The following is a 24015-nucleotide window of genomic DNA, read 5'->3' as shown; positions in this document are numbered from 1 at the left end:
ATTTCAACCAAAAGTTTATATAGCTATTTTTCTCGTGTTTTTCAAAACTTAATTTTTTTCCACGGATCACAAAAGGAGGTGTTTGACTAAATTAATGGATTAAAACTCAGAAAAGTCAACATTCACTTTCACTTTCATCGGGTTTTCATGCAACGAAAGTTTCGTTGCATGAAAACCCGATGAAAGTGAAAGTGAATGTTGGTGACGATTCACATGACATCCCTACTACATCAAGATCTACATGTCGATAGATACATATGTATTTTAACACACATTCACGCTAAAGTTAAGATATTGACGGTTTGAATTTTTTTATAACGAAACCTATGTTGTAAAACACAAATAGTTCGCTTATTTGCATTCCGAGTTTGAGTGCCAAACTACCGTTTATCCTAAATCATTGGTTTAGATCCACGTCAATCACAGAAGTCTGGCCAATCAACTGATTGAACCCTACCGACGAAACAGAGGGATCTGATTGGTTCACAGGTATTTTCCTTCAGCGGCGACGTGCAGTACTGCAGAGAAATGGCCGACTGTTAGCCTATTTACATAACTCGTTAGTATAAACAAAAACAAATCGAATTTCATTGTTATCATGCGATTTGAAGGTAGGTAGCAAATAGAAATCATACAATATTGTCGTTTTTTTGTTGCGGTGTCTGTTTTCGCTAGATTCTACGTCTTGAAAGTATGACCAACATAAGAATTTTCACTGGAAAATATCAGCTGAACAAGTACATAACATTTCTACCACTTTTGTTCTGACCAACTAAGGAAAAAAGCATTAGGCCTACAATAATCCGTGCTGCCAATGATTAAATCTAACGATCGCTTAGCCTGGATTATTATTACTGTTACTTTGTTCTTAAATTGTTAATGTTAACAACATCAGCATTGCGTAATTATCCCTGCGTCTCAATCAGCTCCCTAGCTCGTATATATCATGTAAAAAAATGTGGCCGATTCCCTGATCAGTGCCCTGACTACTGAACTAGGGAGCTGATTGAGACGCACACTAAGTGTATTTAGTGTGTATTAGCGTTACCTGTAGATTTCAATTTCTGTAGCCACTCCGTAGTCCGAAGTCTTTTGCTTTTGACTACGGCTGAATCTCCAGTTGTCACTTGTAACAAGTGGAATTAGGTACTGCTCCTTTAAGGCGGAACGCACTCTCTCTCACTCGCTGATGAGTGGGCAGTATGGAGCGCGAACTGTGAGCATCGCATGTGTGCATGATTTATCTCTGTTGCTCTTTGCCGCTTATTTCTTTTGTTTTGTTCAGTAACGCAGTTGTCAGTGAAGTGTTGCAAACTGCCCCATGTGTTCGTGGGAACGGCGCTTGATAATGAACCCCATGTGAAAGGTCAGATAGCCTACGTGAGTTTTGCTTGCTCTTGGCTGCAACCATTCGGTCCAGCTATCCGATCTCTCTCTCTATATAAAGCGTTACACACTGATGATTGTAAGTGTCAGATTGACACTTACTTATTTCAGTTGCTGTGAGAACAGGCTATAAATGATCCACCACCTGCAGCATCCTCACATGATAAAACTGAATTGCTTGCCTGGACTCCTTTTTTCTGTTTACGGATGTGACTTAATGACGCAAAGACGAACTGCTCCATGCTCGAATTTCCCACAGAAATCCACCAGGTCGTTATAAAACATTATTACAAGCTTAGATAAGGAGATAGTTTTGAACACTGGCTAATTTTTAACCAAAAAAAGTTACGGACTGCAACTTTAACTTGTTGATTCTTTGCCCAAGTGTCTTTATGTGGGTCATTTCCCTTTTATATTATTGTATTGATCAGGGATGGGCTGTATTTATGATACATGTATTTCAAATATATATTTCAAATACAAAATAGTATTTTGTAATTTGTATTTGATTGGGTTGATGAAAATAGCTGTGTATTTTGTATCAAAATTCTTTAGTGTTTTGTATTTTTGTATTTTTAAAATATTGTAAAATACTTTGTAAGAAGTCTACATGATGACATCATACAATTGCGTTCGTTTTGGTAGCCTAGGCTAAATAGTTTACCAATTTACTTAATGTTCCTGAAAACTATTGTACCGAGCAGCAGCCCCCTATATTTATGATTAACACTCAATTTATTAATTAGTTAGAAACTAGTTGCCATGAATACAGGAGCCATCAGTTGTCTTATAATTGACTTGTTTGTCATTGAGTCAGTGTTGCTGATGCAAAGTAGGCCCTTCATTACCAAATATCAAGTAACTAAATTAGGATACAATTATGAGTCTTTTGCAAACATTATACTGTTGGTTACTTTAAAATAGGGCTGGGCGATATATCGCATGAGATTGTCACGCGCATTTCGTCAGTAAAGCCGGTTCCCTGATTACCGCTAAATCGCCATCACCTGCTTTCAAATGGAGCGGCATTTAATAGACAGAACCGTAGATCACTGAAAAGCCACGCAATATCGCGTTCATATCGCAGATGAATCGCCTTCGATAATGAACGCGATATTGCGTGGCTTTTCAGTGATCTACGACTCTGTCTATTAAATGCCGCTCCATTTGAAAGCAGGTGATGGCGATTTAGCGGTAATCAGGGAACCGGCTTTACTGACGAAATGCGCGTGACAATCTCATGCGATATATCGTGCAGCCCTACTTTAAAACTAAACTTCATCTGGAAGATCACAGGGATATGTGCATATTTGATCTTTTGATCTGTTAAAGCCACGATATGTACATTTTCGCCACTAGAGGTCACTCATTCAAAACTAAGGCATAACTCGATGACACCTTGATTTCACGGAATCACAGGAGGTGTTGTCTTCACGTCTACAGCCGGTTGAAAAGAATTGGGATGGGACTCAGGTTGAAATCATGTTCATGGATGAGATTGTCAACGTTACTGTAATATGAAGCAGAGCATGGCCGAATGCGCAGAGGGTGACAGCAGCGGATCTTTTATTATGCCGCAGTCACTGCTTCCACTTCTTCCGGTCATGTGCACTTAGGGTAACGCAGCGCTGGCTTATCATATTAGATACATTTGTGTGTTGAAAGTTGTTGTAATGCTACTCTGTGCGTTTTCTCGGTGGCTGCTATGAGACACTTGTTGCACACCGCAGTAAGCTAGATCGATTTTAGGCATGGTAAAACATGGTACTCGCTGTAAATCAAGAAAACAAGATTTAAACAATAAGACTTAATGTGTTGAACTATATAACATGTTTAGTTTTCTGTTGATGAATGTATCCAGTTGCTCCCCTGTCTAATAAAACATAATATATTAAAGCGTCTTTGATGGTTCCCATGGCTTCGACAAAATAAAACCGGAAATCAAGGGTAACGGGGATATGATGTCATTGATAGGTGACGCATGGACACGGTCCGTGTCCTCAGTAAAATTGCTTTTTTTCTGGATTTAAACATTATTGGAATCATTTGGGATAATGTAAGTACACAAGTCAAAAAATATATAACACTCTTCTAGTGTCACAGACACGTCAGGTTCCAACCTCAACCAATCACAGTGCACACCATCTCCAGAGTACTGATCACCGCCACCTGCACCTCATCACCTCACTCATCAGCAGCACCATAAAGAGCACACACACACAGCACTCCATGTCCGGTCTCGTTCGCATATACTTCCTGTTATGCTTACCTCAAGGACTCCTCTTCATATACTCACCTGTCTCCAGCGTGTCTCCTCCCCTCTGTGTGCCTCGTCTACTGTGTGGGTGTGCTCCAGTCAGCTCCAAGTGTCTCCAGCGATCTCCAAGCTCCAGCGTATATCTCCCTGCAACGAAAAGGACAGTAACTATTCCTTATATCACCCTCTGAACATCATCTGCATCCATTCTACTCACCTGTTTGATATCTCATGCTCTACTGTGGTCAATAAACTACCGATACCTGTATACATCTGTGTCTGCCTCCTGTGTACCGTAACAGAAGACCGGACCAACACCGCAGACCCAGTATGAGCCAACCGGATCCCTTTCAAGCCCTGGTGGATGCGCTTCGGCGAACTCTCACCACCAATCCACCACCACCATCTCCTGTCACTGCTCCTGCACCTGCACCAGCGAACACCACCACCAGCGCCATTAGCTCTCCTTCACCACTGCCGTACGCCAGTCCCATGGCCAAACCGGCGCCCTACTCAGGATCGGCGGAGGATTGCAGTGGATTTCTGCTGCAATGCACACTGGTCCTGGAGATTCAGCCGCACCTGTACCCAAGTGAGTCATCCAAAATCGCATTCATCATTTCTCAGCTCAGCGGCAAAGCATTGAAGTGGGCCGATTCCATCTGGTCCCAACAGGGCGCTGTAACCCAATCCTACTCGGCATTTATTTCCCACTTCCGGGAGGTGTTCGGGAAACCGATTACAGATTCGTCTGCTGGTGAGAAACTCTATAATTTGAAACAAGGATCAATGTCTGTTTACGATTATGCTTTGCACTTCAGAACGCTTGCAGCAGCTAGCGGATGGAATGAACAAGCTCTGATCACAACATATCGTCAAGGATTGGAACCTCGGGTACGGCTGCATCTCGCTGCATGCAAGGATTCCAATGGCCTTGAGAAATTCATCCAGCTCTCCATCCCAACATGCTCCTCTGCCGATCCGAACCCGTCAGCTCCCCAGAACCAGCCCAAGTACCCATGGATGTGGAAAATTCCCGCTTATCTCCGGAAGAGCGCCACCATCGGCTGACCCTGAATCTTTGTTTGTACTGTGGATGTCCTGGGCATGTGATTGCAGCATGCCCCACACGACCACCTCGACCCATGGTGAGTGCAATCATTCCTGCTACCCATAAAATGAAACCACTCACCACTGTAGTCAATCTTACTGCCGCTACTATCTCCATTACAGTGGTCGCGCTCCTCGACTCAGGGTCAGCCGGCAACTTCGTCTCCAGCGCCCTCTGCTGGCAGCTACGTCTCAAGACCTCTCCGTCTCCGACGATCTACAAGATCAACTCCATAACTGGCAAACCCCTGAGCCGTAAGAGCGTCCACACCGTGGCAGGACCTGTAACACTCCAAGTTGGTTTACTGCATCAAGAGGAATTACATCTGCTGGTTCTGGAGGATTCCACCGCTGACGTGGTTCTGGGGCGCCCCTGGTTGGAGCAGCACAACCCAACCATCTCCTGGAAAACGAGCGAAATCCTGAAGTGGGGCGACACCTGTTTCTCTCGCTGTCTGGCTGAACTTCCTGTTCCATCTTCTCCTTCGCCTGATCTCTCCCTCTGCGCCACTTCCATCAAGAGTCCAGTCGAACAACGCTCCATCGACATCCCCAAGTGTTACATCAGGCCGTCTACTTCCCCTGCTGCTTCCAGCTTCTTCTTTGTGGCTAAAAAGGACGGAGGCTTGCGGCCATGCATAGACTATCGCTCACTCAACAAGATAACCGTGAAATTCAGATATCCCCTTCCTCTCGTCCCAGCGGCCCTGGAACATCTCCGTGGTGCCACTGTGTTTAGGAAGCTGGACCTCCGCAGCGCGTATAACCTCATCCGGATACGTGAGGGGGACGAGTGGAAGACCGCCTTCATTACTCCTGCCGGCCACTATGAATACCTGGTGATGCCGTATGGCCTGGTCAACGCCCCCTCTGTATTCCAGGACTTCATACATGAGGTGCTCCGGGAGTTCCTCCATCGCTTCGTCATGGTGTACATCGGCGACATTCTCATATACTCCCGGAGCCAGGCCGAACATCGCCAACACGTTGCGGAGGTCCTCACCCGTCTTCGTCAGTTCAACCTGTTCCTCAAAGCAGAGAAGTGCTCCTTCCATCAACCCTCTGTCTCCTTCCTCGGATACAACATAGACCACAGTGGCATCCGGATGGACGAGAGGAAGGTGGAATCCATCACCAACTGGCCAGAACCCACTACCATCAAAGAGTTACAACGCTTCCTCGGATTCTCCAACTTCTACAGACGGTTCATCAAAGGTTACAGCTCCATCACCCATCCACTTACCAGCCTACTCCGTGATAAGCCCAAGTCTCTGTCCTGGAACTCGGCAGCCACCAACGCATTCAATCACCTCAAAGAAGCCTTCACCACCGCTCCGTTACTCGTTCATCCTGATCCCGAGAAACAGTTCATCGTGGAGGTAGATGCTTTGACTACTGGAGTGGGAGCGGTGTTATCGCAGCAGCAGGGGACGCCAAGTAGACTCCATCCATGCACCTTCTTCTCCCGCAAGCTCAGCCCGGCGGAAGTCAACTACTCCATCGGTGACAGGGAACTTCTTGCTGTTAAGCTTGCCTTGGAAGAGTGGAGGCATTGGCTGGAGGGAGCCAAGCATGTGTTCCTGGTGTTAACTGACCACAAGAACCTTGAGTATCTTCGTTCAGCGAAAAGACTAAACCCAAGACAAGCTCGCTGGGCCATGTTCTTCTCCCGATTCAATTATACCATTTCCTACCGTCCAGGTACCAAGAATGTTAAAGCTGACGCTCTCTCTCGTCTCCATGCTCCAGAGGAAAAGACAGAAGAACCTGAACCTATCATCCCGAGCTCTCTCATTGTAAGTCCCATTACCTGGTCAGAGGAGACCATTCCCTCCTCCAATGCCTCCACGAATCCTCCGCCGGGCTGCCCACCTGGCTTGCTTTACATCACCCGGACACGACGCACTCCAACCATCCACTCTGCTCACACGTCACTTGGCACTGGTCACCCGGGGGTCAATGAAACCCTCTCGTTGCTAAAAGAACGCTTCTGGTGGCCAGGGATGGCATCTGATGTCAGAAGGTACGTGCAGGGCTGCCGGGAGTGCGCCATCTCCAAAAGTCCTTGTCATCTGCCAGCTGGGAAACTCCTTCCGCTGCCCATTCCAGATCGACCATGGTCACACCTAGGAGTGGATTTCATCACTGATCTCCCTGTCTCAGAAGGAAATACCACCATCCTAGTCGTTGTGGACCGTTTCTCAAAATCCTGCCGTCTAATTCCACTCCCAGGATTACCCACTGCCATGGAGACCGCCGAAATACTCTTCAATCAAGTGTTCAGGTATTTCGGAATACCAGAAGACATAGTCTCTGACAGAGGACCTCAGTTCATCTCCAGAGTGTGGAAATCGTTTCACTCCCTCCTAGGTGTGGCCGTCAGCCTGATTTCCGGATACCATCCACAGTCGAACAGGCAGACGGAAAGGAAGGTTCAGGAGATTGGCCGCTTCCTCCGTACCTTCTGTCATGACCACCAGGACTCTTGGAACCAGTTCCTGGGTTGGGCAGAGTACGCCCAGAACTCTCTCCGGCAGTCGACTACAGGACTCACACCATTCCAGTGCGTACTCGGCTACCAACCCCCACTGTTCCCCTGGACCGGGGAACCCTCCAACGTTCCGGCAGTGGATTACTGGTTCCGAGAGAGCGAGAGGGTCTGGGACTCAGCGCACCATCAGCTGCAACGAGCCCTGCGCAGACGCAGAATGACGGCCGACCTTCGACGCTCCAACACCCCAGTCTTCCAGCCTGGTCAGAAGGTTTGGCTGTCCACCCGGGATGTCAGACTGCGTCTGCCCTGCAGAAAGCTGAGTCCCAGGTTCATTGGCCCATTTCCCATCGTCAAGCAGGTCAACCTAGTCACCTACCAGCTCCAACTGCCACAAGGGTATCGTATTCACCCCACTTTCCACGTGTCACTGCTGAAACCTCACCATCCTTCTGCTCTCTCCACAGGACCTGACGTGGCTCCCGCCGAACCCCCCCTTCCACTCATCCTGGAGGACGGAGCAGCGTACGAGGTCCATGAGATCTTGGACTCCCGGCGTCGTGGTGGTCAGCTGGAATATTTAGTGGACTGGGAAGGTTACGGTCCCGAGGAACGCTCCTGGGTCCCAAGAAACGACATCCTGGATCCCAGCTTACTCCAAACTTTCCACGACAGTCACCCTGATAGACCGGCACCGCAGGGAAGAGGACAACCACCACGGCGTCGGGGTCCTCGGCCCTCTGGAGCGGGCCGTGGAGGGGGGGGTACTGTCACAGACACGTCAGGTTCCAACCTCAACCAATCACAGCGCACACCATCTCCAGAGTACTGATCACCGCCACCTGCACCTCATCACCTCACTCATCAGCAGCACCATAAAGAGCACACACACACAGCACTCCATGTCCGGTCTCGTTCGCATACTTCCTGTTATGCTTACCTCAAGGACTCCTCTTCGTATACTCACCTGTCTCCAGCGTGTCTCCTCCCCTCTGTGTGCCTCGTCTACTGTGTGGGTGTGCTCCAGTCAGCTCCAAGTGTCTCCAGCGATCTCCAAGCTCCAGCGTATATCTCCCTGCAACGAAAACGACAGTAACTATTCCTTATATCACCCTCTGAACATCATCTGCATCCATTCTACTCACCTGTTTGATATCTCATGCTCTACTGTGGTCAATAAACTACCGATACCTGTATACATCTGTGTCTGCCTCCTGTGTACCGTAACATCTAGTGGTTATTGGATATTTTAATCTAAAAAACCTACATATTGTGCCGTTAAATGGTTGCATATGTCAGATTTATTGCATGACTCGGGCAGAGAAAAGTTGGTGCTATCAAACATTGTGCACTTAAATGAGTCTGTCTAATGGTGAAGGGATAGATCAAATAGGCCAATTGATGGAAGGTTTGCAAAGACATTTCATGCTCCCTTGTAACAGTATTTTTTAGTATTTTTAAAATACAAAAATACAGTATTTTATTTTGATACATGTTGTAGCTGCTCTATTTTTGTATTTTGTTTATTTTGATATATTTAAAATTAAGGTATTTGGTTTTTTGTTTTAAAATACATTTTGATGTATTTTTGCCCAACCCTGGTATTGATGTTGTCTTCGCAGGTTATGCGTCTATTGAATCTTGTGTGAATTAACGTAAAATTGGAATTTTAGAATTTGCGTAAAATTGTTACTGAATGACTCCATTGGGACACAGCATAGACTGTAAAAAATATATGTGGACGACGCACCTCCACTCTTTCCATTGTAGAAAAGTGAAGCCACCAACATGTCCCAACATGGTGCTGACATCTTGTGCTGGTTCGGGACTTCAGTCTGCATAGTAGTGAGCATGAAGTGGAGCCGTTCGCTATCAAGGCCCCGCCCACACAGTCCACACTCCCGCAGAATTGTTTAGTACAGTTTACTGCAGAACAACTCATTATAGTGTAGGGGGAAAAAACAGTAATGGAAATGTAGAAATTAAAGTTAAAGATCTAAACACCTCCTGAAAATCCTAAAAAAAAAAGTCTGTTGGTGCCTCAGTGACTACTTTGTTTAGAGAAGCTGTCACAGCTGTCAATCATGACGTCACACTCCCATTTTTATAGTATCAAATAACTAACTAAAAACTTATTTAAAAAAAAAAAAAAACGGACACTTGAACTGACATAAGCATGATAAAAACTACATAAAATGACACTATCTAAATGCAACTTTTGTGTCTTTATCAGCTTTTCTGCATTTATACTGGGCCTGATAATCATCACACATTCTCTTACCGCTTGCTCTATTTCTGCAAATCCGTTTTTATGAATGATGACTAACTAGCCATTGTTCTAGTCTTCGTAAACAGCCGCTAGCGGCACCTGTTGGTGAGGACGACTAACAGCAGATGGAGATCATGCATCGGCACTCTACTGCTTTTCCTGCAGTTCTCGGATGTGAAATGTTGAATTTTCTGGCGAATTTGAACCACTGAATTTGTGGAAGCGAATTTGTGAAGCGAAATAAAATGGACCCAAAATTGCCAGTCGAATATTATAGGTTGTATTTTTAAACGGAATTAATGTTTTGGAAGTGAAATCTGAAAGGTGAATATGAATTTATTGAATTTTTAATAATGAAAATGTGTGTGAAATGTTTTGAATTGAAATATTCATAGCTTAAATATACGACCATGTTGAATTTCAGTGCATAAAAATGCAAACCTTAAAAATACAATGCATCTATATGCAAGCACAGATAATGTAATGCATATTTTTTTCTATTAGTGCAATTCAACAAGCTTTTTATTTCAAAAACATTTGGCATTAATTTACTTCCATACTATGACGTCAAAGGGCAGCGAGCACCGCCTCTGCAGAAGAACGTGAAAATAAACATGCTGTTGAGGATTACAGAACATTGTGCAGTGCCTGGACTCGACAGTAATGCAACAACATGTAAGTAACTGTGTTAATTCTAATGCCTGATCTGATATTAATGATTCATGTACAGTCAGATGTTCTTTGTCTGTGTGTCTGTACCAGCGGATGAGTCTGGTCGCCATTGAATCAATTCGATTTCTAGGGCAGAGCAAATCCGAGCAAACAGGAAGCGGAGTAAACCAATCAGAGAAGGGCGGATATGATGTTAGCAAAGCGAAAAGAGAGTCAACAGTGAAAAGTAAATAAACTGCTGGGGTTTTAATGACTTAATGTGTTTTTGGTCATTTAAAACTGAATTCACGGCTGAATAGAACAAACTCTCGGGTCTCGCGTGCGCCATCTTTGTTGATATTGAAGGGACTTTCATCGCACTAGAGTGACGCTGTTTGCGTCACTGAAATAAACGAATCTGATTGCACGGTATGGTTTGGAGTTGACTCGAGGTGCGACGGAGGGCGGACTGACCAGACTGATATATCATGTAGAAGATATATCATTCTGGACTTACCAGGCAAGTAAAAAGCATACTAACAATATAAGTCGACCCCAGGAAACATTATAAAAAAAATAAAACAATGCAGTTCATGATCTCTTTAAGATATTTTTGATGAAATCCGAGGGTATCTAATTAGGCTTGGGTATCGAGTATCGAGTATCGATTGGAACCGGGACTAGCTTTGCGATTTTCCCGGAATCGGTCAAAAGTTTAAATTTCGATTCCTAGTTTCGATTCCCAGTCCGCCGACTGGAAGAAGAAACCGCTTAACACCAACGAAGAAGCGTCCACCGAAAGTGTTGGCATAACCGAGCGAGTCGAACATGGATAGCGTGCGTCGGCGGTCCAAAGTGTGGCTTCAATTTTCTAAATAGAACGAAATCTCGGTAAAATGCTAGCCTGACTTCGTCATACTCATATTCTAGGCAGAATGTGAGTCTGATACTGCTCCATTGCACTTGAATTATGGGGCGTGTCTTAACCGAACCAGTAAAAAAAAAAACTCTGCACTCAATTGGATAGACCTACAACCAATCAGAGCAACGCAGTAAGTGACGTATGTTGAACTTGTACTTAAACTTTTGCCGAATATTTTAAAATTTTAATAGCACGGCCATTCAAAACCCGAGGATCTACTATGTGCATTTAAAACTATCAGTGACGATCATTTTGGGGCAGGAAGTAGCCTAATGTAAACACAGATATCGATACCAGTGGCGTCTAAAGTGAGTAAACACACTGGCCAAAAAATCGGATATGGTCAAAAGATCGGATTTGTGCATTAAGACTTGCAGTGTAAATGCACACACTCATGTGTAAATGTGTTTTCAATATATTCATAATTTATAATATTTATATTCAAGTTCATAGATTTGATATTTATATTGTAGTTGAAAACAGCCCTGTGAGAAATTCATAGTAAAGTTCATAAAAAGTAAAAAGTTCATAGAATTAAAATTGATGGAGAAGGTCAGATTATTTCCTTCAGAAAGACCGTTGGTTAGCTAGCTCATTTAAAATATCCTAAACTTTTTTTGACCCTGCCTCTTAAAAGAATCGGAATCAAGAATCGTTAGGAACCGGAATCGAAACCATGAATCGAAATCGGAATCGGAATCGTTCAAATTCAAACGATACCCAACCCTATATCTAATCCACACATAGGCAGCAACGTCATTGCACCTTTTGATGTCCAGAAAGGTAGTTAAAAACATGGTTAAAATAGTCAACGTGACAGTGGTTTAACCTTAATGTTACGAAGTGACGACAATACTTTTTGTACGCAAAAAATAAAACAAAAAAATAACGACTTTATTCAACAATTTGAACAGTAGACATACATAGTGAACTCAATGCAGGCTTCCTTGTTTACGTCCAAATGCCGGCTTATTATTTGCCGAATCCTGTGTCAGCATCACATGCATACGCCGCGCTGCTCGCGTGTTCAGCTTCGGCCAATACTGAGACGGCGTTCAGACGTAAACAAGAAAGATTTTAGATAATGATTTCAACACTTTTGAAGCTTTTCAGTTCAAAAATTTACTGGGAAAAGTCAATGCTGTAGTACACAAAAAGAAAATGAACATTTTTATTTATACATAGCCTACATTTATTTTGTAGAAATGTGTTACAGTTGCTTGTTCATTTTTGCACATTCTATTGTCTTCCCCTAACACCACTACCACCACACATTCTTACATATCTTCCTATTGCTCTTTCACGACAAGCAACTGGGAATTTTCAGTTTAAATGAAACACATTTTTACTAAAATAAGTGTACTGTATAATGTATTTATGCAGTACTGCTGTAGCTGCTGCTGTTTAGTGTTGTGACATTCCTCCATGTTCAAAAATAGTAGGCTAGTGATTGTGCTGGGCAAACTCCATATTAATGCTTCCAAACTTGATTGGCTGATTGGAACAGTATAGGCCTACGATTGTAATTCCTATTTCATTACGGTGGCAGGCCATTTGCCAATTTAGCAGACATTAAAAACTTTGACATTAAACTCAGACATTAAAAACCTATACTGTTCACATAGATCTAAATCTCATTCAAGATTTGAGCCAAAGCTCAGGAGTTTGATTGACAAGCGATCTAACCAATCATAACACAGATTCCACCATTTTGTCCAACAAAGCAGTCAGGACAGGAGTTAGAGGATTAACTTCGGTGGACTTGAACTTGAAAAATGGTGTGTACTGACGTCTTTCCGCGTTTGAAACAACTTTCCTTCTCATGTTCAATCATGTTTATTTGATGCTATAATAAATGAACTAGTAAGAGATGATCGGTTCACAAGCCGCTTGAACTGAGGCGCTACAGCAATCTGTCACGACACATTAAAGAGCCACAAAACAGTTTTTATTTTTTTAATTTCTTAAAAAAATACAGTTTGAAAGCTGGGACTTTAATATCATAAGTAACCTGCTCTGTCTTGTCTGTTGACATGTTGTCAGTGTCCTCCTCTTTGCTCCACAATGTATTTTTCACTCTGTGTGGCGTACAGCGCCCAAGCAACAGTAAATAAGGGAGGTGGGCCTTTGCAAAGGGACAACTGAAAAAACTCTAATAAGATCAATATTATGAAAAAGTATTTACTGTCACAGTTTGTTCTCGTTTAAAGTTTGATTTGTCATCATGACTTTTCCATTTTACTTTCATGATCTGTTTTCTGCTTAAAACTGAGAAGGTTTTCTTTTGATTTTTCTGCGTACAGATGACACCATTGTCAAAACGATCCCCATTCATACGAATCCATGAAAATGACTAAAAACCCATTTTCAAAAGTTTGTGTTTTCAGGCCACCAAAACGCTTGTCTTGTAAATGAACGGACAAAATGCATAAAAAGTTGTATGCTCCTTTTTTAGTTGAGAATGGTGTCGTCATGTAAACAGCCCCCTAATTACCTCTCCTTTCCTTCGCTCCCTGCCAGTATACTGATTTATTAGAGTATTCTGTTCAGGTGTGTTTTTGTTTCTCCCTTTGTTCAGATCTGTATTTAAGTATTTCTGTTTTCACCTCTCCTCTGTCCTGGATTGATCCTGTTTGAGTTAAAGTGGTTGTGTAGTGTCTTGTTTGTGTTTTGACTTATAAGGATCTCCTTCGTTGTGTGTTTTATTACAGTCATCAAACCTGTGACATTTACTACATGTTTTTTTTATTTTTTTTAATATATAGCATTTTAATATGTTTGAAGAACCAACAAATAACGGGGCATACAATAAGATTATGAGGTGACATAGAAGAATACATACATTAATGCATATTATATAAAAAAAAGAGAAAAGAATATCTATAGCTCTGACATTGTTTATTTACAATTATTTACAGTTTTTTTATGATAAATATTTAAATTGACCTGGCTGTGTTGCATCTATATTTCAAATTTGTGACTGAAATAAGCTCAGTGAAAGTGAAATCACATAATTCATGTAACATTTTAAAAACCAATAAGCTTTATCAACATACAATTGTTTCATATATTTTGGGGTTGGGAACTTTGGAGGTTTTGTACCTCGAGGGACGTTTACCCTCGTCCAAAAACCTTACAAAAGTTGATTGCATGTACTAGCTTGTTGCGAAGTGTGTTGATATCGCTGTATTTGGGAAGAATTAATCTGCCAAAACAGGTCTGGGCCTCTGGTAAACGGTCATCTGGATCAGGACCATCTGACTGACAAATCTTCAGAGGGCGCTTTGAGAAACCTCCCACAGGTACACGTTTCCTTCCATACAAGAACACTGAAGAAAAATAGAGTGAGGCAAAAAAGTTAACATTTCTTAAATGTCCAAATGATGTTGTATGCATCAAAAAAAGAAAAGAAAAAATTAATATGTTCAAGTTAAATCTTACTCAGAAATTTCTTCTTATTCTCTTCAGAGAACTCAAAGAAAACAGTCCAGAAGTTCTTGATAAGCTCATCAGAGGCAGAACAGCTTTCATAGGAAGCCGACTGAAGATGAAGCAGAAGAAGTCTTAAATACTAAATGTGTTAAATACTTGTTAGAAATTTGCAAGTTTTGCAAATACATTTACCGTTTGAAGCTCCTGCCATTCATATTTAGGGGAGCCTTGGAGAAGCTCCTGGAGTTCCTCAGGGTGGAACATGCTCCAGATATCAAGCGGACAGCCCTTAGAGAAACCTCTTGAAAAATGCTTGAACTGATTCTTCACGGACTTGTTGAAAACAAAGTCGACATACAAATCCACATACTTCTGTCTGACAAACAGATAGATAGATAGACAGACAGACAGATGATAAATAGTCAGATCAATAGAACGATAGAGAGATGATAAATTGATTGATAGAGACAGATAGACAGATATAACAGTACCTGTTAACTTTGTTCACTTGAATTTGACCTCCGTTTGGAATGAGCTCTTGCCCTTTGACCTGAAACAGATAAAAGGCTAATGTGAGCATTTAAACTACAGCTGTGTACACATATGTACAAGTGAACCATATAAACTGTATTACTGTGAAATCCAAAAAGAGTATATCCACGACGTCCTCATCCTCCTCAAGAAGGTTTTTCAAATTTCTAATGTGGGATTTTAAGAATACAATTAAAAACATGACCTGCACTGTGAAACAATGTATAAAATCGAATGGTTTTAATGGTTTACCCGGCCTCCACAGGGGACAGTTCCTCCAGATCATTCAGAGTGGGACTCAGCTTGAGCAGTTTCTTGAACAAGGCCAGCGGGAAGTTAATGTCCATGTAATGATGGTTGTACAGCGCCATTCCACAGATAACGCCAAGATAGTAAAAATCCTTATTACCCTGAGTGTGCTGAAAAGACCAAAGCATACTGATATATGGGGAAGACCACATAAGAAGGAATAAGAATTGTTTGGGGCAGAACTTACATCAGGATTGAACCAAACCAATGAATTCTCTTGGACTTCCAGCACCTTTTTCTCCCATTTGAGAAGAGACTGGGAAAGGAGGGTGAAGAATTCTGCCGATAAGCCCCTCCAATCTATTCCATTCTCCCCGATGAACACCACCTGTACAGGAGACATTTTCATAAATGTAAAGGTAAAATGCACAGTCAGACTTTTAAAATTTGATTTCAATTCTGTAATTCTTTTACCTCTAATTGATAATAAAACGAGTGGGTGTTTTGTCTGAGATACTTTAGCGTGTCTGTCAACAGTGATTCCCTGTTTATGTGCAACACGTTGTCATTTAACATGTCTCCGTCAGGAAAGCTCCTCTTCTGCAAGTACTAAGAAGAATGAAATTATGTTAGCCTTAAAACAAGGTAGTTCACCCAAAAATGTAAAAATCTGTTATCATTTACTCTCCCTTGTGTCATTCTAAACCTGTATGACTTTCTCTCTTATGCAGAACACAAGCATTATTCTAAAGAATACAGTTTTTATGCCTATTGACCATTTTATGGATTTAGTTTCAATTAATTTAGTTTTAATTCATTTTTACTTTATAATTACATTTTGTTAATTAAACAGCTTATAAACATACTTTATCACTGGGGAAAAACTGAAATAACCTGTTAAACATGAGGGCAATATGCAATCATTTAAGAAATTTCTCCTTATAGAACCTTTTTGGCATGAAAAATAGTCAAGAACCCACTGAATCTTTTTATCTAAGAGTGTATTTTGTGTTCCACATAAGAAATAAAGTCATACAGGTTTGAGGGTAACTGTTAAGGGGGGTGGGATATCACACACAGTTTATGCTAATTTCATGTTAATCTTGAGTTCCTATAGAGTAGTAGTGCATCCTTCATATCTCCAAAAAAGTCTTTAGTTTAATCATATTTATAAAAGATATATACGCTGTACTGAGTATTTCCAAAAAAGCCAAGTGCCTGGAGGCGTGTCGCTGTGAGCGGAGATAGAGTGATGCGCTATCACGTGTACACGCAGCTTTTGTGTAGAGATCGTCTACAAGCTATCAACGGTCAGCTAAACAACTGTATTTAAACACACAACACACCATCACATTATCCCTGGGTAACTTTTAAATCACTATAATGAATATAGCGTATGAATGATGAAATAATAATTTTATAAATTCACTACATTCGTATTGTTTACTTTACGTTTTAGGCACTCAGGCGCCTATTGCCAACAAAACAGACATTTGAAGCAGTTTTACTCACCACCTGCTGTTTCGACTCATGATCTTTTATTACTGTGACCGCTCCATCTTTCAGTTTTAAACGATCTGTAAATCCAGCGTCGAACTGGGCCTTGTTTATGAAACCATAAGCGCCGATCCTGAGGGCTCGAGCAGCCACGGAAAAACACGAAATATTCTCCATTAATTTTAACCAATAAAAAAGTGATTTAACCATCAGTTTCTATGGTTATTGAGTAAGTGTCAAGAGCGCATCAATGTAATGTGTCAGAACAAAACTCTCAGCTCCACTTAAAACTGGGTTCTTTGGGAAGCAAGGTTATCTTTCCCTCACAACCAAAAACACACTTTTTTGGTGACATTGTTGATTTCGTGCAGTCCTGTGACCTGTGCAGCGCTGCCGACGACTTCTGTAAACCCGAGTGCGCGTTGATAGGCGTGCTATTGCTCTCTCGCTATGGTCGGCGTGCGCGCGCGCCCTTCCGTGGGAAGTGCCCGTATAAGGAAATTCTGCCCTCCGTGACGTCACTCAGAACCACGCTTGAAAAAGAAATCCGACACCTGTGACGATTTGGAAGAGAATTTTTGGAACAGAAATACATCCAACTCATGTTTTGAAACTTTGGCCATGTTTAGCATGAGAATCCAACTCTTTAACGATGTAAATAAGTCAGAATACATGAAATAGCACTATACCCCCCATTTAAGTTATTTTGTGTATGTATAACTGAGCACATTCATCTCTGACTTACATAAAACATTCTCCGTTTAGATAGGGTGTCAGCTGCAAAAGGGAACTTGACCAATATTTCAATAATTTCCTGAAAGAAAGATCCATAGAAGTACTGTAAGATTTGTTAAAGTTATTGAACACAGAACATAAAAAATATCAAGCAAATCTCATTGAAGTTTTTGTATGTATCATCTCAGAAGCCTTCAATACCCAGTAATCTTTCAATTTCAAGTGCATAAGCATGTCCATGTCTTCCAAGGTTACTTGCAGCTATTGATGTATAGAAAAAAGAGAAATTTCTGGTATTATGGTTTTTGTCCAAAAATATTGTTGTGAAAGAGAATTCACTATTGCTTTGGTTCTCACCGTATCTAGGAGATCATTGACCTCATGAATGATGAAATCACTGTTTGTGATGTCATTGTGGATACTGCAACAGACCTTCACAACAAAGACAAAGAAACAACCATTATACAATGATACGATAAATTTCATCTTGTGATCAAATGTTTAAAAAAGGCACCTCATAGAGCATCTGAAGGATCTGCAAAAAGTTCTGCATGTGTCTATTTAAGTCATGGCCAGTTTCACCACAAGAAATCTGGCCAATCAGCTCAGCAGATTCTTTGTGAAATAACTTCACTAAGCCTTTGAGCCAATCATCAGGGAGTTTGGACCAGTACATCTCTGAGAATATATCATACAAATACTTAGACAAATACAACAAGGACAACAAAACAAAGGATGTAAATGTCCACCAGCTTTACCTAACATCTTGCGAGCAGCTGGATTCAACTGAAGGATTTTGGAGGCCAGTGCTCCAGTGAGTTCAGTTCTTTGTTGTTCCTGGAGTCCTCTGATGAGCTCAGGGAGGAGAAGGTAAAGTCTCAGAGATTCAATACCAGTTGGATTTGGATTCAGAGACGGCAGCAGTTTCTGTTGAACCACCTTCACTACCTGAGGTACAAAAAAACATCAACTGCATCTCACTGTTTAAAATTTAATGAATGTGTTTTGTAAATGTTGGATTCATCATTACCTCTGAGATCAACCTTTCATTCTCTGATAACTTTGCAAAGGATGTTTTAACCAGATCAAAATCCAACCCACAATGCTCCACAGACGTCTGGTAATGTTCATCACAACTACAAAGACAGAACGTTACATCAAATCTGTGATGGAATAAATCATTTTTGGCATAAGGAGGAGAAATTACTAGATAATACTATGTAATGTTACCTTGTTTTGAGAAAACTTCCATTCAGAGAGGCAGCAGAGGAGAACACTGTGTTTATTTCCCTGCAAATATCAAAACAACACTTTTTAGTCCATTTATATGCATTACTATAATTTATAAAATTGCTTTATTGCATTATTAGGTCACAACATCTAATTCAATAATAATAGGAAGAATCCTACATACCGACAACCCTACAATAAGATATACAATCCTACAATACAGAAGAATCCTACATAAGATTAAGATCTACATACTAAATTGTGTAAACATTATATAAAATAAATACTGGAATTTCTGCTATTTAATAAGTTTAAAAAGAAGGACAAATGCAGGAATAGTTCACCAAAAAATGAAAATGATGTCATTTATTACTCACCCTCATGTCGCTCCAAACCCGGAAGACTTTCATTCATCTTCGGAACACAAATTAAGATATTTTTGATCAAATCGAAGAGCTTTTTGTCCCTCCATAGACAGCTACGCAACTACCACTTTGAGATAAATGTTCAAAATGTTCATAGAGATCTTAAAACTAATCCATATGAACTGAGTGGTTTAGTCCAAATTTTCTGCTTGAGCTTCTGTTGGTTTACTGATGTGTGAGTTGATTAATGTTTATATGTGAATAAAAGACTAAATTAAATCATATAAAGCGATCATGTCTCTTCAGAAAATTTGGACTAAACCACTCAATTCATGTGGATTAATTTTACGATCTTTTTTTTGAAGCGTCAAAGTGGTAGTTGAGTAGCTGTCTATGGAGGGACAGAATACTCTCAGATTTCATCCAAAAGATCTTAATTTGTGTTCTGAAGATGAACGAAAGTCTTACGGGTGTGGAATGACATGAGGGTGAGGGCAAGCTCCACATGCATTTTCACAATATTTTAAGAGCGACGTGGACATACAAAAACTCTGGATTTATAACAATATAATGAAAAATCATGTAAATAGACAAGTCAAACACTCACTTCTTTATTGTTGCCCATGAATCCCTTTCAGACACCCATCGGTCAATCATTCTGTCATATAATGTCAATACCCCTCTGAGAGTGGATTTTGGCTTACTTTTAAGCTCCTACAAATAATATAACGTAGTAAAAATATTATCCTTCAGTAACCTATATGTTAAACTATTTATGGATGAAAACTGTCTGTCTTACTTTGAAAAACAAGGCAAAGGAATGATTCTCCCCAGCGATGAGTTTTTCAATCATATATTCATGATGACATTCTGTGTGCAACAAACATTTAGTTTAGAGCTCTGAGCAACATCATGAATATAAAAATATTCATAACAAAATAACCTACAGCTAAAAGATTATTTTATCTACCAGTTGACTGATCCACCGGTAAAGGCACAGACTGTTTGATCATTTCTCCATTTCCCAGCTGCCCTTGCATCCCACATCCAAATGAGTAGATCAGTTTTGACGATGAGACTGATACGAGTGTGTGACGTCTTTATACAAGAAAAAGAAATTCCTGAACTGAACTTGAACCATAAAAAGACTTGTATTTGGGCAAATATTTATCTTAACCATGTGAGGAATTATCATTATGTGCTGCATGAGAGCTAAAGAAGTTTCAGTGTGCATAAATAAATCTGCACAACTGCTCTAAAACACAGATTGCTTGTGAAAAGTCTAGTTTACCTCCCACATGTGACCAGTGACACTTTAGATCCCCACAGTTCAGCAACCACCCGCGGATGATGTTCATCTTTAAACGCGTTGTGCCCAAGCTGACCAAAACCTCCGGATCCAAATGTGAATACTGTGCCGCCCTGAAACATAAACTTTTTACTACGTTTTCTGTCAAGCTTGTTGAATCCTCTTATCTAATATCAAAAACATAAATGTATAATATAGTACAACATACTACCTTTGATAGAGTGGCAGTGTGTTCTCCTCCACATGAGATGAACACAGTTTTCTTTCGGTTCAGACTATTTACAACCGTTGGGACGTGTCTGTCTGTGGTGAAAAAACGTTAATTCATCACTTCTAGTCCATTGATTTAGATTTGACACAGTATTGCACAAATGTAGTACATTTATATGTGCTTTTATACTATTACTGGTTTAGTTTGTACATGAAGTATTCAGACCTGTAGTGTCTCCGAGGCCCAGCTGTCCAGCCGAGTTCTTTCCCCATCCGAACACGACTCCAGAGAGAGACAACACAAAGCTGTGGTCTCCTCCAGCGTTGATCTGAGCCAGTGGGATCCCACACAGAGATTTGAGCGGTTGAGGATACAGAGTGCTCGGCTCTCCCTTCCCTAAACCCAGCTGACCTTGAAAGTTTTTACCCCATACGAACAACTGACCATCTGAAAGACCAACAACAGCTCTGCATATCTACACTCAAATGCCATTCAATTCATGTCAATCATAAGATGTCAAAAGATTAAAACAAAACATCAGATGTTACATGAAATGGTGAATACCCTTGGTTAGTGCCATTGAATGCTGGTCTCCACATGTGATCTGAATCACCTGCCTTTCCAGACCTTTGAGAGGCCTGCAGAGAAAAGACAATTTGTCAGATATATATTTGTTATTATAATTTATGGTAATTTTTACTGTTTTGCCTATATAAACATACCTGCACACTGTGGATTTGTCCATAATGAGAACTCTTCCTGCATAAGCAAGAAGAACCGCACCAGCTCCTCCACAGACAATCGATCTGATTTTGTCATTCTTCAGCTGTAGTTGCTCTGGGGTAAATTAAATATTTTAATGAGTTTAACTTCTGTTCAGACTATAAACATAAAAATAGATTGTATTTCTAATGTAACACACTTAGCTAATAATTCCATTAATAAGTCACAAAGATAGTCTGGCGCAGTAGCTCATGTACTTTTATATATGACATCTATCTCTTTAGTATTATATATGTTAATGTTTTCAACTTTATGAATGAACAAGTGTCATGTAGTGCATCATACTTAGTTTTCCAACATGATTATTGCCTTCATCGCGCAATCTCAAGACCGAGACCTTCCCATCCCGGATAAATCCAACAAAACTCCTTCCAGCTGACATGTCCTGAACTCCTGATTTCGGACACATTGATCGTATTCCACAATAATTATTGGCATGTTTGACTTTGTCAGGCTTTAACAGACCGAAGCCCTCTCTGACAGGCGCTCCCCAGCAGCACAACATGTTCACAGCTGACCGATCTCCAGCTGACTGAAGAACACACTGTCATATTGAACTGAAACCGAAACACGCTGGTTTCAGTCAAAACGAAACTTCCTCGATTTCCCACTAAATGAAAGTGTTTGGGAATCATATCATGTCTGATGCTTTCAATGGACAGTGATTAGATAAAAAGTTTTTTTTTTTTTTTGATTAGATAAAAAGTACATCAAAGAAAATGAGAAATGATGACTAATTGGAAAACGAAACAAAAACTATATTTCAACCAAAATTAATATTCTAGCTATTTTTCTCTCTCGTGTTGTTCGAAACCAGTTATTTTACTTAGGCACGAAAGGAGGAGCTTGGCGAAATGTAATGGACTCAAAACTTAATACACTGACTTTTATCTGTTTTTCATGCAACGAAAGTTCTGTAGGTACTTTATGTACGACATCCCTACTACACCTCAATACATGTGGATTTTAACAAACATACACGCTAGGTCTGAGTACGACCAAATTGAGATAAACATTTTGGCAGTCTGAATTATTTTATAACGAAACCTAAACAGTTCGCTCATTTGCATTCCGAGTAATACTGTTTCTCCTAACTCATTGGTTTAGATCCACGTCAATTACAGAAGTCTGGCCAATCAACTGACTGAACCCCACCGACGAAACGGAGGGATCTGATTGGTTCACAGGTATTTTCCTTCAGAGGCGGTCGCTGCAGCTAAGCCGAAACGATTCTGAGTGACCGACTGTTTATTACATATATTAACTCGGTAGGATAAACAAAAACAAATCGGATTTCATTGTTATCATACAATTTGAAGGTAGGTAGAAATTAAACTAGAAATTATACAATATTCTCGTACAATATTCTCGTTTTGTTGTAATATATATATTATGTTTATGTTTAAAACGGCAATAACGACCGGTTTGAAGATATTACTAACATGCTGTTATATAAGCGGCGTTGCGTCATGTTTATTTATCCTCTTTTCATTTTTAACTTGTTGATTCTTCACCTGTATGTCTTTATTTGGGTTATTCCCCTTTTAGATGATTGTATTAATGTTATCTTCGCAGGTTATGTGTATCTATTAAATCTAGTGTGAAATAAATAGGGGGTGGGGCACATTTGCGTGTTACAGAATGACTCCACTGGGACATGCTGTTTAGTGTTTATACCAGACCATGGAAAACAAACGGCATGGGAGGAAAAAATATTTTTCAAAGCTTTTGCGTTCCCTCGCAAAACTTTTCCTTTCTCTCGCAAAGATATTTGCATTCCCTCACAAAACTTTGCGTTCCCTCGCAAAACGTTTGCATTTTCTCGCAAAGATATTTGAGTTCCCTCATAAAACTTTGCATTCCCTCGCAAAACGTTTGCGTTCCCTCAAAAAACGTTTGCATTTTCTCACAAAGATATTTGCGTTCCATCGCAAAACGTTAGCATTCCCTTGCAAAGATATTTGCGTTCCCTCACAAAACATTTGCGCTCTTTCGCAAAGATATTTACGTTCCCTCGCAAAACTTTTCCTTTCTCTCGCAAAGATATTTGCGTTCCCTCACAAAACTTTGCGTTCCCTCGCAAAACGTTTGCATTTTCTCGCAAAGATATTTGAGTTCCCTCATAAAACTTTGCATTCCCTCGCAAAAATATTTGTGTTCCCTCGCAAAAAGTTTGCGTTCCCTCACAAAACGTTTGCATTTTCTCACAAAGATATTTGCGTTCCATCGCAAAACGTTTGCATTCCCTTGCAAAGATATTTGCGTTCCCTCACAAAACATTTGCGCTCTCTCGCAAAGATATTTACGTTCCCTCGCAAAACGTTTGCGTTCCCTCGCAAAGATATTTGGGTTCCCTCGCAAAACGTTTGCATTCTCTCGCAAAGATATTTGCGTTCCCTCGCAAAACGTTTGCATTCTCTCGCAAAGATATTTGCGTTCCCTCGCAAAACGTTTGCGTTCTCTCGCAAAGATATTTGCATTCCCTCGCAAAACGTTTGCATTCTCTTGCAAAGATATTTGCGTTCCCTCGCAAAACTTTGCATTCCCTCGTAAAACGTTTGCGCTCTCTCGCAAAGATATTTTTAGG

The 24015-nt window shown here is 40.8% G+C and overlaps 1 pseudogene; it reads right to left on the bottom strand.

The window, feature by feature from the left end:
- Nucleotides 1–13889: 13889 nt before the first annotated feature.
- On the bottom strand, nucleotides 13890–22587 carry LOC125271944 (annotated as a pseudogene).
- Nucleotides 22588–24015: the final 1428 nt, after the last annotated feature.

The sequence above is a fragment of the Megalobrama amblycephala genome, linkage group LG7 (genome assembly GCF_018812025.1).
Source record: "Megalobrama amblycephala isolate DHTTF-2021 linkage group LG7, ASM1881202v1, whole genome shotgun sequence".
Taxonomy (NCBI): Eukaryota; Metazoa; Chordata; class Actinopteri; order Cypriniformes; family Xenocyprididae; genus Megalobrama; species Megalobrama amblycephala.
Note: the sequence above shows the minus strand (reverse complement) of the source record. Positions and strands in the feature narration are given on the sequence as shown.